This window comes from Tiliqua scincoides, chromosome 1 (genome assembly GCF_035046505.1).
Source record: "Tiliqua scincoides isolate rTilSci1 chromosome 1, rTilSci1.hap2, whole genome shotgun sequence".
NCBI lineage: Eukaryota > Metazoa > Chordata > Lepidosauria > Squamata > Scincidae > Tiliqua > Tiliqua scincoides.
Genome location: NC_089821.1, coordinates 10,944,261 through 10,960,809, shown reverse-complemented (window position 1 = coordinate 10,960,809; position 16,549 = coordinate 10,944,261). Strand labels below are relative to the sequence as shown.

At 46.2% G+C, this 16,549-nt stretch overlaps 1 pseudogene; it reads left to right on the top strand.

Annotated features, from left to right (window-relative positions):
- The first annotated feature begins 11,943 nt into the window (after positions 1-11,943).
- LOC136636975 (5S ribosomal RNA) lies at positions 11,944-12,063 on the top strand (annotated as a pseudogene).
- Positions 12,064-16,549: the final 4,486 nt, after the last annotated feature.

Below are 16,549 nucleotides of genomic sequence, written 5' to 3'. Positions count from 1 at the left end.
AATGAGGAGGCTGGTTAGAAGGAGGTTGAAAGGGAGGGTAAAAAGAGTCCAGTCTCTCCAGAGTGCATGGAGGCTGCTTAAAACAACAGTAATAGAGGCCCAGCAGAGGTGTATACCGCAAAGAAAGAAGGGTTCCGCTAAATCCAGGAGGGTGCCCACATGGCTAACCAGCTAAGTTAGAGAGGCTGTGAAGGGCAAGGAAGCTTCCTTCCGTAAATGGAAGTCTTGCCCTAATGAAGAGAATAAAAAGGAACATAAACTGTGGCAAAAGAAATGTAAGAAGGTGATACTGGAGGCCAAGCGAGACTATGAGGAACGCATGGCCAGCAACATTAAGGGGAATAATAAAAGTTTCTTCAAATATGTTAGAAGCAGGAAACCCGCCAGAGAAGCGGTTGGCCCTCTGGATGGTGAGGGAGGGAAAGGGGAGATAAAAGGAGACTTAGAGATGGCAGAGAAATTAAATGAGTTCTTTGCATCTGTCTTCACAGCAGAAGACCTCGGGCAGATACCGCTGCCTGAACGGCCCCTCCTAACCGAGGAGTTAAGTCAGATAGAGGTTAAAAGAGAAGATGTTTCAGACCTCATTGATAAATTAAAGATCAATAAGTCACCGGGCCCTGATGGCATACACCCAAGGGTTATTAAGGAATTGAAGAATGAAGTTGCAGATCTCTTGACTAAGGTATGCAACTTGTCCCTCAAAACGGCCACGGTGCCAGAAGATTGGAGGATAGCAAATGTCACGCCTATTTTTAAAAAGGGAAAGAGGGGGGACCCGGGAAACTATAGGCCGGTCAGCCTAACATCTATACCGGGTAAGATGGTGGAATGCCTCATCAAAGATAGGATCTCAAAACACATAGACGAACAGGCCTTGCTGAGGGAGAGTCAGCATGGCTTCTGTAAGGGTAAGTTTTGCCTCACAAACCTTATAGAATTCTTTGAAAAGGTCAACAGGCATGTGGATGCGGGAGAACCCGTGGACATTATATATCTGGACTTTCAGAAGGCGTTCGACACGGTCCCTCACCAAAGGCTACTGAAAAAACTCCACAGTCAGGGAATTAGAGGACAGGTCCTCTCGTGGATTGAGAACTGGTTGGAGGCCAGGAAGCAGAGAGTGGGTGTCAATGGGCAATTTTCACAATGGAGAAAGGTGAAAAGCGGTGTGCCCCAAGGATCTGTCCTGGGACCGGTGCTTTTCAACCTCTTCATAAATGACCTGGAGACAGGGTTGAGCAGTGAAGTGGCTAAGTTTGCAGACGACACCAAACTTTTCCGAGTGGTAAAGACCAGAAGTGATTGTGAGGAGCTCCAGAAGGATCTCTCCAGACTGGCAGAATGGGCAGCAAAATGGCAGATGCGCTTCAATGTCAGTAAGTGTAAAGTCATGCACATTGGGGCAAAAAATCAAAACTTTAGATATAGGCTGATGGGTTCTGAGCTGTCTGTGACAGATCAGGAGAGAGATCTTGGGGTGGTGGTGGACAGGTCAATGAAAGTGTCGACCCAATGTGCGGTGGCAGTGAAGAAGGCCAATTCTATGCTTGGGATCATTAGGAAGGGTATTGAGAACAAAACGGTTAGTATTATAATGCCGTTGTACAAATCTATGGTAAGGCCACACCTGGAGTATTGTGTCCAGTTCTGGTCGCCGCATCTCAAAAAAGACATAGTGGAAATGGAAAAGGTGCAAAAGAGAGCGACTAAGATGATTACGGGGCTGGGGCACCTTCCTTATGAGGAAAGGCTATGGCGTTTGGGCCTCTTCAGCCTAGAAAAGAGACGCTTGAGGGGGGACATGATTGAGACATACAAAATTATGCAGGGGATGGACAGAGTGGATAGGGAGATGCTCTTTACACTCTCACATAATACCAGAACCAGGGGACATCCACTAAAATTGAGTGTTGGGTGGGTTAGGACAGACAAAAGAAAATATTTCTTTACTCAGCGCGTGGTCGGTCTGTGGAACTCCTTGCCACAGGATGTGGTGCTGGCGTCTAGCCTAGACGCCTTTAAAAGGGGATTGGACGAGTTTCTGGAGGAAAAATCCATTATGGGGTACAAGCCATGATGTGTATGCGCAACCTCCTGATTTTAGGAATGGGTTAAGTCAGAATGCCAGATGTAGGGGAGAGCACCAGGATGAGGTCTCTTGTTATCTGGTGTGCTCCCTGGGGCATTTGGTGGGCCGCTGTGAGATACAGGAAGCTGGACTAGATGGGCCTATGGCCTGATCCAGTGGGGCTGTTCTTATGTTCTTATGCATCCCTCTGTGGAGTGGGGAATAGAATTGGGCTGCCTGGTGCTTTTTTTCCTTTAAAAGGATCAGAGCTACTTAACCCATTTCTGCCCAACCAAGAGGTGTACATACTTGATACTTGTTGCATATACACAACTTTGAGCAGAGATTCTTTGAGCAGAGCACAACTTTGAGAGCACAACTCAGAGCACAACTTTGAGCAGAGCACAACTCTGGTCAGCAGAGACGGCCTCTTCAAGATTCTCCCCAAGATTGGATGTCCACCCAGGCTCCTCAGCATCATCAGATCTTTCCACAAGGACATGAAGGGCACTGTTGTCTTCGATGGCTCCACATCAGACCCTTTTGACATCCGAAGCGGAGTGAAGCAGGGCTGTGTTCTTGCACCAACCTTGTTTGGGATTTTCTTCGCTGTCCTGCTGAAGCAGGCCTTTGGAACTGCAACAGAAGGCATCTATCTCCGGACCAGATCAGACGGAAAGCTCTTCAACCTCTCCAGACTGAGAGCAAAATCCAAAGTCCAGCTGAAATGTCTGCGTGACTTCCTCTTTGCCGACGATGCAGCTGTCACTACCCACTCTGCCAAAGATCTCCAGCAGCTCATGGATCGTTTTAGCAAGGCCTGCCAAGATTTTGGACTGACAATCAGCCTGAAGAAAACACAGGTCATGGTTCAGGATGTGGACTCACCTCCCTGCATTACAATCTCTGAGCATGAACTGGAGGTTGTCCATGACTTTGTGTACCTTGGCTCAACGATCTCCGACACTCATTCTCTCGATACCGAGCTAAACAAGCGCATCGGTAAAGCAGCTACCACGTTTTCCAGACTCACAAAGAGAGTCTGGTCCAACAAGAAGCTGACGGAACATACCAAGATCCAGGTCTACAGAGCTTGCGTCCTGAGTACACTTCTGTACTGCAGCGAGTCATGGACTCTTCGCTCACAACAGGAGAGGAAACTGAGCGCTTTCCACATGCGCTGCCTCCGACGCATCCTCGGCATCACCTGGCAGGACAAAGTTCCAAACAACACAGTCCTGGAACGTGCTGGAATCCCTAGCATGTATTCACTGCTGAAACAGAGACGCCTGCGTTGGCTTGGTCATGTTGTGAGAATGGATGATGGCCCGATCCCAAAGGATCTCCTCTATGGAGAACTCGTGCAAGGAAAGCGCCCTACAGGTAGACCACAGCTGCGATACAAGGACATCTGCAAGAGGGATCTGAAGGCCTTAGGGATGGACCTCAACAAGTGGGAAACCCTGGCCTCTGAGCGGCCCGCTTGGAGGCAGGCTGTGCAGCATGGCCTTTTCCAGTTTGAAGAGACACTTGGCCAACAGTCTGAGGCTAAGAGGCAAAGAAGGAAGGCCCATAGCCAGGGAGACAGACCAAGGACAGACTGCACTTGCTCCCGGTGTGGAAGGGATTGTCACTCCCGGATTGGCCTTTTCAGCCACACTAGACGCTGTGCCAGAACCACCTTTCAGAGCGCGATACCATAGTCTTTCGAGACTGAAGGTTGTCAATACCTGTATATAATACCTGAGCAGAGATTGCTTAGGTGGAGCTTCTAGTGGTTTCTCATTCAAGCCCTGACCACACTACATCCATATCTCATTCCTGCTATAACATATATTGTTTTCTGATCATGGAGCCAACAACTCTAACACTCATTTTTCCCCCTTTCCTATCCATTATGACATAAGAATTTCCCAGTTAACCCCCTTTCAGTCCCCTTTCTACTTGTTCCCTGAAGATCTGTTAATGTAGGAATCCATGATTTGAGAGCTGGTGTGGTGTAGTGTTGTGGCTAAACAAATGAGCTGACTCAGAACTTTTGTGGTTCAAATCTCACCTCTGCCATGAGCTCCTTAGATGCTGTCCCCAGGCAAGCTATTGTCTGGGGCTAGTCTTTGCTTGCTTATGGTGTTCTGTCAAATACCATGTAGAAAAATAATCATCATCACAAGGGAGATGGGATCACAACCTCCCTGCAATTAGCTTGGAGTGGGGTCCAATTTCTGATGCCTGGTACTGAGCTCCAGCCCTACTCTCTGAAATCCTGGTTTGTATTTGAATGATCCCCCGGGATCTGCGCTTGCTCCCAGTGTGGAAGGGATTGTCACTCCTGAATTGGCCTTTTCAGCCACACTAGACGCTGTTCCAGAACCACCATTCAGAGCGCGATACCATAGTTTTTCGGGACTGAAGGTTGCCAACGATTTGAATGATGCTGCTCATAATCACCTCCATTCACAAGGTACTTTTCATTTTTGTTCTCCCCCCCCCCCCCCGTATCAGGGAGACGGCTCTCTTCAAAGACTGGATTCTATCTTTTCAGTCGGCGTGGGAAGCTGAGATGATAAAGTGAGCTGTGTTCTGAAAGTTATGATGAGAACAAAAGCGGGTCCAAATTATGCAGTCAAGAATCATTATGCTATGAAATTGCTCTTCAGCTCATGCTGTCAATGAAAAGTATTAACATTTCAAGATATTTTCCTGACAAAGACCTGGAACACTTTTTTTCAGGCAAAACAAGTGAGGCTTGCAAGAATGGCTACATAATTTTATTCATCAGAAGCATTTTTTCTTCAGTACCATTGTTTCAAGCATTGTTTTCTGCAGTACCAAGAAGGCATGTTTCTTGCTTTTACTGACACTAGAACAGGAAAGCAACAAGCAGGCAAGCATCCTGCATGCTAGAAGGACACAATCAGAACATTCCTGCTTCCTGTTAATGTTTGCGTAGGGTTCTAGCGTTCCCTCCCTCTGGTTGGCAACCTTCAGTCTCGAAAGACTATGGTATAAGCCTACAGCACCCGGTATTCCCAGGCGGTCTCCCATCCAAGTACTAACCAGGCCTGACCCTGCTTAGCTTCCAAGATCAAGCATGTCCCTCCCTCTATCATGCAGACTACCTGCCTGCTTGTTACTCTCCTAGCATTTGTAAAAGTAAGAAAAACCTGCTTTTTCTTACTTCAATGAAGGGAATTGAAGGCAAATGGCACAGAGTGTTGTAGTTGTGTTCAGTATGTTATTGTTATTGTTATAACACTTTTTAACAAAAAAAAATGTTCATAAAACGAACAAATAAATTATTCACAAATAATTAAATGACTCCCTGTCCCAAAAGAGCTCACAATCTAAAAAGATGCAGAAGAGACACCAGCAAATAGCCACTAGAAAAGACCTTGTGCTGGGGTGAAAAGATACAGTTCCTGTCCCCCTGCTAAATATAAGAGGAGCACCACTTAAAAAAAATGATTCTTGCCCAGTTAGCAGGAGATTGGCGCAGAAACCATATACAGATAGGTATACGGTTTCATCCATGGATACCGGGGGACAGATGTGCAGATATGAGGTGGTCAAGAGGGAATGACTGATTCTCCAAAGTCATCTGCTACTGGAAGACTTTTCACTTCACTGACAATTAAGGAAGCACTTAACAAGCCAACATACTGACTTCACTTAACAAGCACTGACACACTTCACTTCACTGTGCCTAAGGAATTAACACAAAACGGACTCATTATAAGTGCTTGGCTCAGTGGTACTTCAGCTTCTGAAGAAATGTATTGTTTGGGATTATGGGGTCAGATTTCGAGGTTGGATTTTTGCTTTTTCTGACCCTGGAGAGTTACTGGGCATGACTATGAGCACCAGGATTGAGTACAGTAGCTTTTGGACAACTCAGGGGAGTTTTATGAAAGAGAAAGACAAGGAGCAGTGAGGCCTTGCTTTATTATGGAGATAAATATACAATAAAAGGGTAATCAAGAAGATAATGTAATATGTACAAGGTGATACACCCTCTCACAGAGCTAAGCCCTAACCAGAGTTATTAGGTAAACAACCCAATCCTATGCATCTCTACTCAGAAGAAAGTCCCATTGTGTTCAGTTACTCCCAGGAAAGTATGGCTAGGATTGCAGCCTGAGAGAGAAAGGGCTTACCACAGCATAAAGTGAAGGAGGGAAGAGAGCAGGAGGAGGAATAGGAGGAGGGACTGGACAAGTGTCTTGTGGAAATCAGGGAGATTCCCCAGGGCATTAGGAACCAGAGAACCAAGGATAGTGCAGTAGTGGAGGAGCAAAGTGGAAGACCAGGAAAGGGAGAGAGGAGAAGCTAGAATGCACCAAATGTTCCAGCTGCAGCATGAGACAGAGGGCCGAGTCTATATTCTTTGTAGGCTGGAGACCAGTGGTGTAGCTACAGGTGGTGTAGCTACACCTGTGTGTTGCCATCACTGCCCAGAATGGTTCTAATGGCGAGTGGGAGGGGATACTTACATGGCGCGTTGCTGCGCTGCAGTACTTACCATGTCACCTCCCTCAGCTACACCACTACTGGAGACCAAGGAGTACTGTACTCTAAACCACACCACTCATGCCAGTGAAAAGGAAGAAGGGATGAAAAAACTAAGGGCACAATCCTAAGCGGGTCTACTCAGAAGTAAGCCCTACTGTGTTCAATGGGACTTACTCCCAGGAAAGTGAGAATAGGATTGCAACCTTAGTGTGTTGTCAATTTGATTGCGCATGAGACAGAAGATAGTGGGAATTGGGGGTCAATGTGTTATCTATTGGATAGGCAGGGATCAAGTATGGCAGCCAATAGCACAACTCAGTGAAACGATATGAAAAGAGGAGGGAGGTGAGGTTAAACATGCAAACCCAAGACTGCCACCACCACCTCCCTTCAGCCCACAACCCACACCAATCTGCTTTCCACCCTCTAAATGCTAGCAGAAAGTGAATCACTCCTTTCCTTACTTTGCTCGGTTTCTTCAAACATGGTGGTTTGCCAAATTCCTGTTCTAAACTCAGCCTAGAGAGCTTATGCCCACTTTAATCTAATTAGTCCCCCTCTTCACTCAAAGTAGCCCTAATCCTTCAGAAAGTATTGCTGGACCCCACCATCAGGGTAGCTCACCTGTTCAACCTGCAGAGGTCCTCCTTCCTCCCCTCTGCAGTCAGCAGTTTCTCCAGCCACTGCAGCAACACCATGGTTCTCAGCAGGTCTTGGGCATGGCAGCCACACACTAGTCTCTGTTCCATAATCTCCAGCAGTCCCTGTTTCAGCAATCCTCAGTAGATCATATGTTTGTATGTTTGTTTGTCTGCCCATCCATCCAGTTAGTCTATCTGTCAGTCCTCTCTCCTCCTGCTCTCTCAGTCTTTCCATCTTCCTTCCATCTACACCCACACCCTTTTCCTTCCTCCATGTGCTGCTTTATTCCTGTGGGCCTTTTTGACTCCAAGTGGCTACAGCTGTGCAGCACACAGGACTGCAATTCAAGGCCCTGGTGTTAACCCCATGCTTGCCTGCCAGAACAAAGGGCTATTGTCGACACCACATCCTATCCCCTCAAGGAATCTGGAGCATTTCCATTACACATGGGAGTACAGGACTTCTGGTTTAATGCACAGGGTCTGCGCATATGAAGGAGCTCCTTTGTTTGCGTGGTTTGCAAACATTTGATCATGGACATCAAATGAGTTAGTGCAACAGGAGAACATCTTAAAAGCCTCACTGTTGTTTGCTCTGCAGTTCGCTCACAGTTTCTGAACAGGAAGTAGAACTCTAGGTGCCATGGTTTTCTTCAGCTTGACAGAGCAAATATAGGCCTGTACTTACAGTCAAGCCTCAGAAAACCACTGACCTTGAAGAGGCTGGGCTTCTGCAGTAATGCTTGTTCTTTGTGCACCTTCAAAGAACAGCTACGTTGCGCTCTTGCCAGCAAGTCACAATGGGGTCGGAGCTAAAACACCACGATACTTCTGTTAACAAGCACAGGTGACAGCCACTGTTTCTCTTGCTCCTCTGAAATGGAAACCGGTGTCACTCTGTGTCTTTCTGCATTGGGTTTAATCTGCCACATGGTCTGTGTGTGTGTTTTTAAACGCTACAAGAAAATGAATGGCTGTAGAAGTTGCTTGTTTTAACAGGGATGCCGTCTGCCAGAGCCTTCACCTCTCGGAAACCATTGCTACAATTGTACCTGCTTAGAAACTGTGCCTTGGTGATCTTCTGCACACATCCAACCACAGAGAGGAAGAAGAGCCTTGTGGTTAAAACCCATTACTGGGAAAGAGACTGAAATTCTGTTGCTTGCTCTGGTTTGAGCGTGAGATGTTTTCCGTTACGGACTTTGTTTGCTCCACCTTTCCCCATCCTACCCCATCAGTGTTTTCCAAGTCTCTGCAGCTGAAGCACAGTACTTTTCTGAAGACCAAACTAAGCAAACACACAAATCCATGCTTTTGACCCTTTAATTCTGTTAACCAATAGTGCTGGAGGCAGGGGAAAGATTCCCTGCAAAATAGCCCCAAATCATAGCAGATGGTAGTGGGGTTTCCGCACTCAGCCTTCACCTAAGTTTTGCAGGCACCTGAATGCACCATGAAAGTGACCGCTCCCTCTCCCCTTTGGAGCCATTCTGGGCAGTGGGAGCAAAACAGAGGCTAATGCAGGGAGGCAAATGCCTCCATTTTGCTCCCACTGCCCTGAATGGCTCCAAGGGGGAGGGGCCACCTGCATGCTGCATTCAGGCGCCTGCAAAACTTAGTGTTTTGCACTTCCTCTAGCTACACCACTGAGTTAAACCCAGATGGGGCACAACATAGAACACTACCCAATACCATCTTCAGTTTGCTGTCACAAAACAAAGCAGTCACTTGCCATGCCCCCCACATTGTTTCTTCAGTGGCAGAAGTGCACAACTTCCACCTTCCAGTGCATATCATAGTGTGGGCTGTGTGGCCCTGCTGTGCCAGCACTGGTTAGGATTGGGCTGTTAGTGTGCATAAGAGCCCGAACCTGAGCTCTTGAGTGTCGATGGCCTGAGTGCATCACCGGCACTGGGTGTCATAAATGTGTCTTAAAGCATGTTTATGGCACCCTCTGTGTATGAACTGCTGGCACCAGCCTAGTGCTGGACAGACACTTCCTGGAGCAAGAGGAGAGCTTTGAGTGGTGGTAAGGTTTGTTGGGGGGGGGAGGCATTCTGGGACAGAGAGAGGGCAGGGGAGAAACCGGGGCAGGAGGGAGTGGGACTGGCAGAGATCTGCTCCACTGGATCCTGAACGCCATGTCAGGCTGAAAAGCCAGACACGGAGCTCCTCCAGTCTAAGCCGGCAAAATAGCTGTCACAGACTAGAGAAGACCCATTGTAGGGCCTGCACACTTACAAATGTCCCCTTCCCCTGAGGAGACTCTGGCAGTTGCCGCAGCACCCATAGGATGCGGCAGTAGCCATTTTGATGCCGCTACTTCTCTGGGCACTGGGCAGTTTAGGGCCAGGCTGCTCATCTGCAGCCTGAGCATCTGAGGTGTTTGAAAAATGAACCTGATAACTGTCCTTAGGAGAAGAAACTCTACATCATGACATGTGATTCCAAAGAGCAGTTTCCAGTAAAAATGTTTTGATATGAGTCATTAGGGCTGATTGAATGAACCTTTGTTTCCAGTGTGAGTTCATTGTTTGCTGTTAGGTAAAATAGTTTCTAGTAAAGAATTACTTTAAAAGCACAATAAGAGGTTATTGTGTTCTAGCTCAGATTGGATTAAATTAATAACCCAAAAGCCACCTTCTTCTGAGAGACAAGCTTTGTTTGCCTAGAACCACCTGACTTTAGCCCTATACTCTGTACATGAATAGTGAGCAGTTTCTTTAAGACCAAATTAACATTTACATTTTTAAAATGGCTTTTTCATATTGATTGCAATGCATAATACTACTTTATGAGTGGAATCAATAACTATGGCATGGTGCAAGCACATCCTCACAATTAGGATGGTTCACTGAATAAAAGACTTTTTTTTTAGTCTATCATTTGAAATTTAAACAATGAATCAATAACATTTAAGCAAATTGTGCTGTATCAAAACATTAGTTTAGGTCCCTCCTTGAAAATGTGGAAGGAAATTACTGGGTCAACTTACAATTTGAGGCAACAAACAGCCCCGTTACCCTCCCATGTTTCAACAACATGGATCAGAGAAGAAGCAAACTCTTGTCCTTAGAATTTGATGCTGCAACAAGTAACCCTTTAAAGGGGCCACTAGACCAATGGTTCTCAAACTCTTTAGCACCAGGACCCACTTTTTAAAACGACACTCTGTTGGGACCCACCCATGTTTACCAGACTTTTAAAAAAGACCTATCAGTCAATCAATCAAATCAATCTATTTATTTATTTATAAGTAATAATGACTATCTCCGGACCAGATCAGACGGAAAGCTCTTCAACCTCTCCAGGTTGAGAGCAAAGTCCAAAGTCCAGCTGAAATGTCTGCGTGACTTCCTCTTTGCCGACGATGCAGCTGTCACTACCCACTCTGCCAAAGATCTCCAGCAGCTCATGGATCGTTTTAGCAAAGCCTGCCAAGATTTTGGACTGACAATCAGCCTGAAGAAAACACAGGTCATGGTTCAGGATGTGGATTCACCTCCCTGCATTACAATCTCTGAGCATGAACTGGAGGTTGTCCATGACTTTGTGTACCTTGGCTCAACGATCTCCGACACTCTTTCTCTCGATACCGAGCTAAACAAGCGCATCGGTAAAGCAGCTACCACGTTTTCCAGACTCACAAAGAGAGTCTGGTCCAACAAGAAGCTGACGGAACATACCAAGATCCAGGTCTACAGAGCTTGCGTCCTGAGTACACTTCTGTACTGCAGCGAGTCATGGACTCTTCGCTCACAACAGGAGAGGAAACTGAGCGCTTTCCACATGCGCTGCCTCCGACGCATCCTCGGCATCACCTGGCAGGACAAAGTTCCAAACAACACAGTCCTGGAACGTGCTGGAATCCCTAGCATGTATTCACTGCTGAAACAGAGACGCCTGCGTTGGCTTGGTCATGTCGTGAGAATGGATGATAGCCGGATCCCAAAGAATCTCCTCTATGGAGAACTCGTGCAAGGAAAGCGCCCTACAGGTAGACCACAGCTGCGATACAAGGACATCTGCAAGAGGGATCTGAAGGCCTTAGGGATGGACCTCAACAAGTGGGAAACCCTGGCCTCTGAGCGGCCCGCTTGGAGGCAGGCTGTGCAGCATGGCCTTTCCCAGTTTGAAGAGACACTTTGCCAACAGTCTGAGGCTAAGAGGCAAAGAAGGAAGGCCCATAGCCAGGGAGACAGACCAGCGACAGACTGCACTTGCTCCCGGTGTGGAAGGGATTGTCACTCCCGGATTGGCCTTTTCAGCCACACTAGACGCTGTGTCAGAACCACCTTTCAGAGCGCGATACCATAGTCTTTCAAGACTGAAGGTTGCCAATACCAATAATGACCAGAGAAAAGACCCTCAAATTTTATCTCTCTGTATTTACACCTGCTTGTAAATACACATGCTTTACACATGCTCTGTATTTACACATGCAGGAGCTCAGCTTCTTGCAGGGCAGTTAGCAACTATCTTGCAAACTGCAGGAACTGAGCCCTTTGCAGATTAATTAGCAGCCACAGTATCTGATTTTTCATTCTCCTCAAGGATTGAGGCAATTAGTTATCTGATCTTTCCATCACCCTTTGGCAACCCACCAAAAATCAGGTCATGACCCACCAGTGGATCCTGACCCACAGTTTGGGAACCACTGCACTGGACGGTTAAATATCTGTTCTGCCACTCCACAAAGTTTTCAGCGCCTATTGAAACCAAACAAACAGCAACTGTTACCCTGCACATGCCTGATCTTATCTGATCTCGGAAGCTAAGCAGGGTCAGGCCTGGTTAGTACTTAGATGGGAGACCGCTTGGGAATACCGGGTGCTGTAGGCTTATACCATAGTCTTTCGAGACTGAAGACTTACATTGTTGGAAACAAACAATGTAGCATTAAATAATAACATAGTTAAAATATTTAAAAAATCAATGCTGTGGTAAAGCCAGAGGTTGAAAGAACAAGTAGGAAAATTGGCCAAAGCACAGCAGAATAAGATTGTCCTCGTCTGGCACAGAAAATACAATAAAGACCCTATTTCTGATAACCACCATCCTCACTTCAACTTTGGAGGGAGTTGCCCCTGGGCAGAACCTTTTCAATAGGGCTTAAAGAATGGGCCAGTTCATATGGAGGTAGACAGTCCTTCACAATTTCCTCCCACAAGCTTGGCCTCCTCTTCCTATTGCCTAATTTCCCATGAAAGCACATCTGGTCATTGTTGTTATAAAACATGGTAAATACTTGTGCATTGGCTTCCCATCTACTGAAAGGAGTAGAGTACATATATACCTGCAAGGAACAATATAGTTACCAGTTCCTAACAATATAGGAACCAGGGGACATCCACTAAAATTGAGTGTTGGGAGAGTTAGAACAGACAAGAGAAAATATTTCTTTACTCAGCGTGTGGTTGGTCTGTGGAACTCCTTGCCACAGGATGTGGTGATGGCATCTGGCCTGGACGCCTTTAAAAGGGGATTGGACAAGTTTCTGGAGGAAAAATCCATTAAGGGTTACAAGCCATGATGTGTATGCGCAACCTCCTGATTTTAGAAATGGGCTATGTCAGAAGGCCAGATGCAAGGGAGGGCACCAGGATGAGGTCTCTTGTTATCTGGTGTGCTCCCTGGGGCATTTGGTGGGCCGCTGTGAGATACAGGAAGCTGGACTAGATGGGCCTATGGCCTGATCCAGTGGGGCTGTTCTTATGTTCTTATAGTATTTAAAAACATAATTTGAAATATTTCTCGATCTTTAAGTCATGAATTAAAAGTGCAATCCTCACCCCTGGGTTAGGCTGGCAAAGTCAGTTGTGCCAACCCGGGGGTGTCACAAACATGCCGTAAGAGTTGGAAGGCCAGTGCAAGGAATTGCACTGGCCTCCCCTACCAAATTCAGGCCTCATTCAGTGATCAGATTCACTGATCTGATCAGGAGATCAGATTCAGTGGGGTATGTTTGCATTGGCCAAGCTTGGCCAATGCAGGGTCTGGGGGGTGTGGGGAGGGGGTGGGGAGGAGGAGTTTCAGGGCAGGGGGAGAGCAGGTGGCAGGTGTTCCTGGGGAGGGCGGAGAACAAGAAGGGGGGCCAGGATCCAGCAGTTATGCAGGATCCTGACCCCATTCCCAGGTGGCACGGGCTGTTCCAGTCTACTCGGATTTGTGCTGCCTCCTGAGGTGGCTCAGATCTGAGTAGACCCATTGGGGCCAGTGTAGTGCAACACAGGGTAAGGGGAAGTTTCTGGCCCTAACTTGCACCAGATGCAGTGCAAGCCTACCAACCTGCCTGCCCCAGCGCAAGTTTGGATTGCGCTCTAAAGTACATTGTAGGATCTAGTCCCGATGTTTCACTTTCAGCTGTGGAAGGCATCTTCAGGGCTTACTGAAAGCATCTTCAGATGCTTTCCAGAGCTGAAAGTGAAAAGTTGGGACTAGATCCTACAATGTACTTTAAACTGTGGCTTAAAGACTGAGAAACATTTCAAATTGTGTTTTAACTCATTCAGCCATGAAAGCCTTAGTATGTTAGGGCACAATCTTAACCAGGTCTACTCAGAAGTAAGTTGTGTTTTGTTCAATGGGGCTTACTCTCAGGAAAGTGTGGTTAGGATTGCAATCTTAGTTATACAGTATTTATTTATTTACAGGCTGCCTTTTTCATAGATTCAAGGTGGTTTACATCAGCAGGCCATAAACCCCATTACTTTAATTTTTATTTTATTTTTTACAAATATGGTTTTATTCATATAGAACCCTTCATTCTTCTGGTGTTTCCCTACACAGTGTGGTTATCTCTCTGGTTAGATAACTCTCATGGCCAAGCAGGCATCTAAGAGTGAAGCCCAGGCAGGTTCTCAAGTTGTTATCCATTCTTGCCAGCTGAATCCTCCACACACCGCTGTCTCACTGTGGCAGCTTGTGAGCAACTCTGTTCTCTCATAACATGTTCTAATGGCTTGTTAGCGACTTCTGCTCTGCCCTCCAAAGGCATAACCAAGTTGATGCTGCTTAGTTTCTTCAGGCAGAGTGGCAGCTCAACGTCTGGACCGCACCTCCTGCCAATATTTGTGCAAAAGCGTGGGTGAGTACTTTTCGCACAGTATTGGATAACAGGTCAAATTAGGAAAACATTAGAGTAATATACTGTATATAGATAAGCCAAAATGTTCAGTTCCATAAATAATTTTTTCCTATGAGAAAAACAAGGGCATGATCAGTGCAATTGTACTTCCTATGCAGGATGATTCCTGAAGAACTCTGTTTTTCTTCTTCCTTTTCCCCAGCTCCCACATCCCCCTTCCAGAATTCCCTCTTGCCTGATACAAGGTGTAGAGCACAAGTAACTTCCATTGGTCAAAGAGGGTTGGATAAAAAGGGATATGGAAGATGCCCAGTCTTCCCATTCCTTCTAATAACCTAATGAACTATCTATACCAGCACTCAAATGTATGCAAGGCAGGGGAAAGGAAAAAAAAAACAACACAGGAAATCCTCATGATTGGGTGCTGCATCAAACTTCTAGTAGATAAACCACAATAGGTTTTTCATACTCTAAATATAGTATATTGTATCTACAGTACTACTACAGTATCTACTCCATTTTTTCTATGATACTTCTATTAATTGCAGATCTCTTTCCATACGTCTTGAGCCCTCCTGACAACACATTAGAACAGACAAAAAACATTTCTTTATCCTGCATGTAATTATTCTGTGAAACTCCTTGCCACAGGATGTGGTGATGTCATCTGGACTAGATGCCTTTAAAAGAGGATTGGACAGATTTATGGAGGAAAAGTCCATCACAGGTTATAAGCCATGATGGATTTGTGGTTTTCAAAGTAGGCTACCTTAGAATGCCAGGCGCAAGGGAGTGGCAAGAGGGTGCAGGTATCTTGCTGTCTTGTGTGTTCCTCAAGGCATCTGGTGGGCCACCGTGAATTATAGGAAGCTGAACTAGATGGACTTCTGGCCTGATCCAGCAGGGCTCTTCTTATGTTCTTATATGATAATTATAGTCCCAAGTTCTTCAACCAGCAGAGTGCAAATGTTGGTTTTCAGATTTGTAACTTGAAAAGTGTCCAGACAAAAAAAACCGTGCAAAACCTGCATGAGTTCTTCTGGCTACCAAAGTCATCCCTAGATGGAAGAAAAAAAACCGAATTCCAAGTGCATTTTTTTCTGGTTCATCTTAAGTTTTATATATGCCACCCTTCCACAACTGATGAATGCTTGAACATATTGATTTTGTTACATTTTTGGCTCCTACTTTTCCTTAAAGGCAAACAAGATGTCCCCTACCATGTCGTCCTCATTACGACAACCTAGGCAGGAAGGAAATGGGAACAGAGGTGCTCCCAAACCATAAACAACAGGCTTGCTGGCAGTTGGTGCAGCACATATTGGGTGTTCTGCTTCAAGGTTTATTCAGGATAAAATGTAAAATTTCCTGGTAGAAAAATGAGGATAATTTTTCATTGGCATTATCTTTATGTCATCTCATATATTTTAGCAAGTACCCCTACAAATGCCCCAATCCTATCCCACTCCAGTATCTGAGATGCATCTTATGGTGCAGGGAGAGGGACAACCTGATGGCCTGATAGAGATAAGTAAGAATATTTTTACTTATCTCTCAATAGGCTGTCTGACCACCAATGGGTCTCCTATTTTCTGGCATAGTTCCAAGGAGCTCAGGGGGGATGTCAGGCTGGGAGAAAAGGAAAAATAGGATCTTGGCATGTGTTAGTACTACTGAGATTCATCCCCTCCCACCCTCCAAAAGCCCCCTGCCTGCCCCAGTCCTCCCTTGAACCACTCACAAACTGCCAACTTACTAGCTCTGTTGGAACATCTGCACACCATTGTCATATGGTCATTTGCACCAATGTTTCCGCAGCACATAACAGTGGCGCACTTTTTACGACGCCGTATTGGGACTTATGGTGGCAGATTGCATGGTCCTGGTAGCGTAGCTACAGGGGTGTGTGGTAAGTATTGCAGGAGCCACAGCGCGCCATGTAAGCGGCCCCTCCTGCTCGCCATTGGGGTGTTTCTGGGCAACAACGGCAATGCACAACGCATTGCCGTTGTTGCCCAGAATGGTTCCAGTTCCGAGAGGGAGGGGACACTTACACAGCATGTTGAGGCACCTACAATATCACAACACCACCACCCCTGTAGCTATACTACTGCAAGATCCACCACCATAAGCTCACACTATGATTGGGTTGTTAGTCCTGTTGCATTTCTTCAGCCCAGTGGCAGTTCTTGTCTGCTGCTGGATGGTTGGCAATCTTCAGTCTCGAAAGACTATGGTATA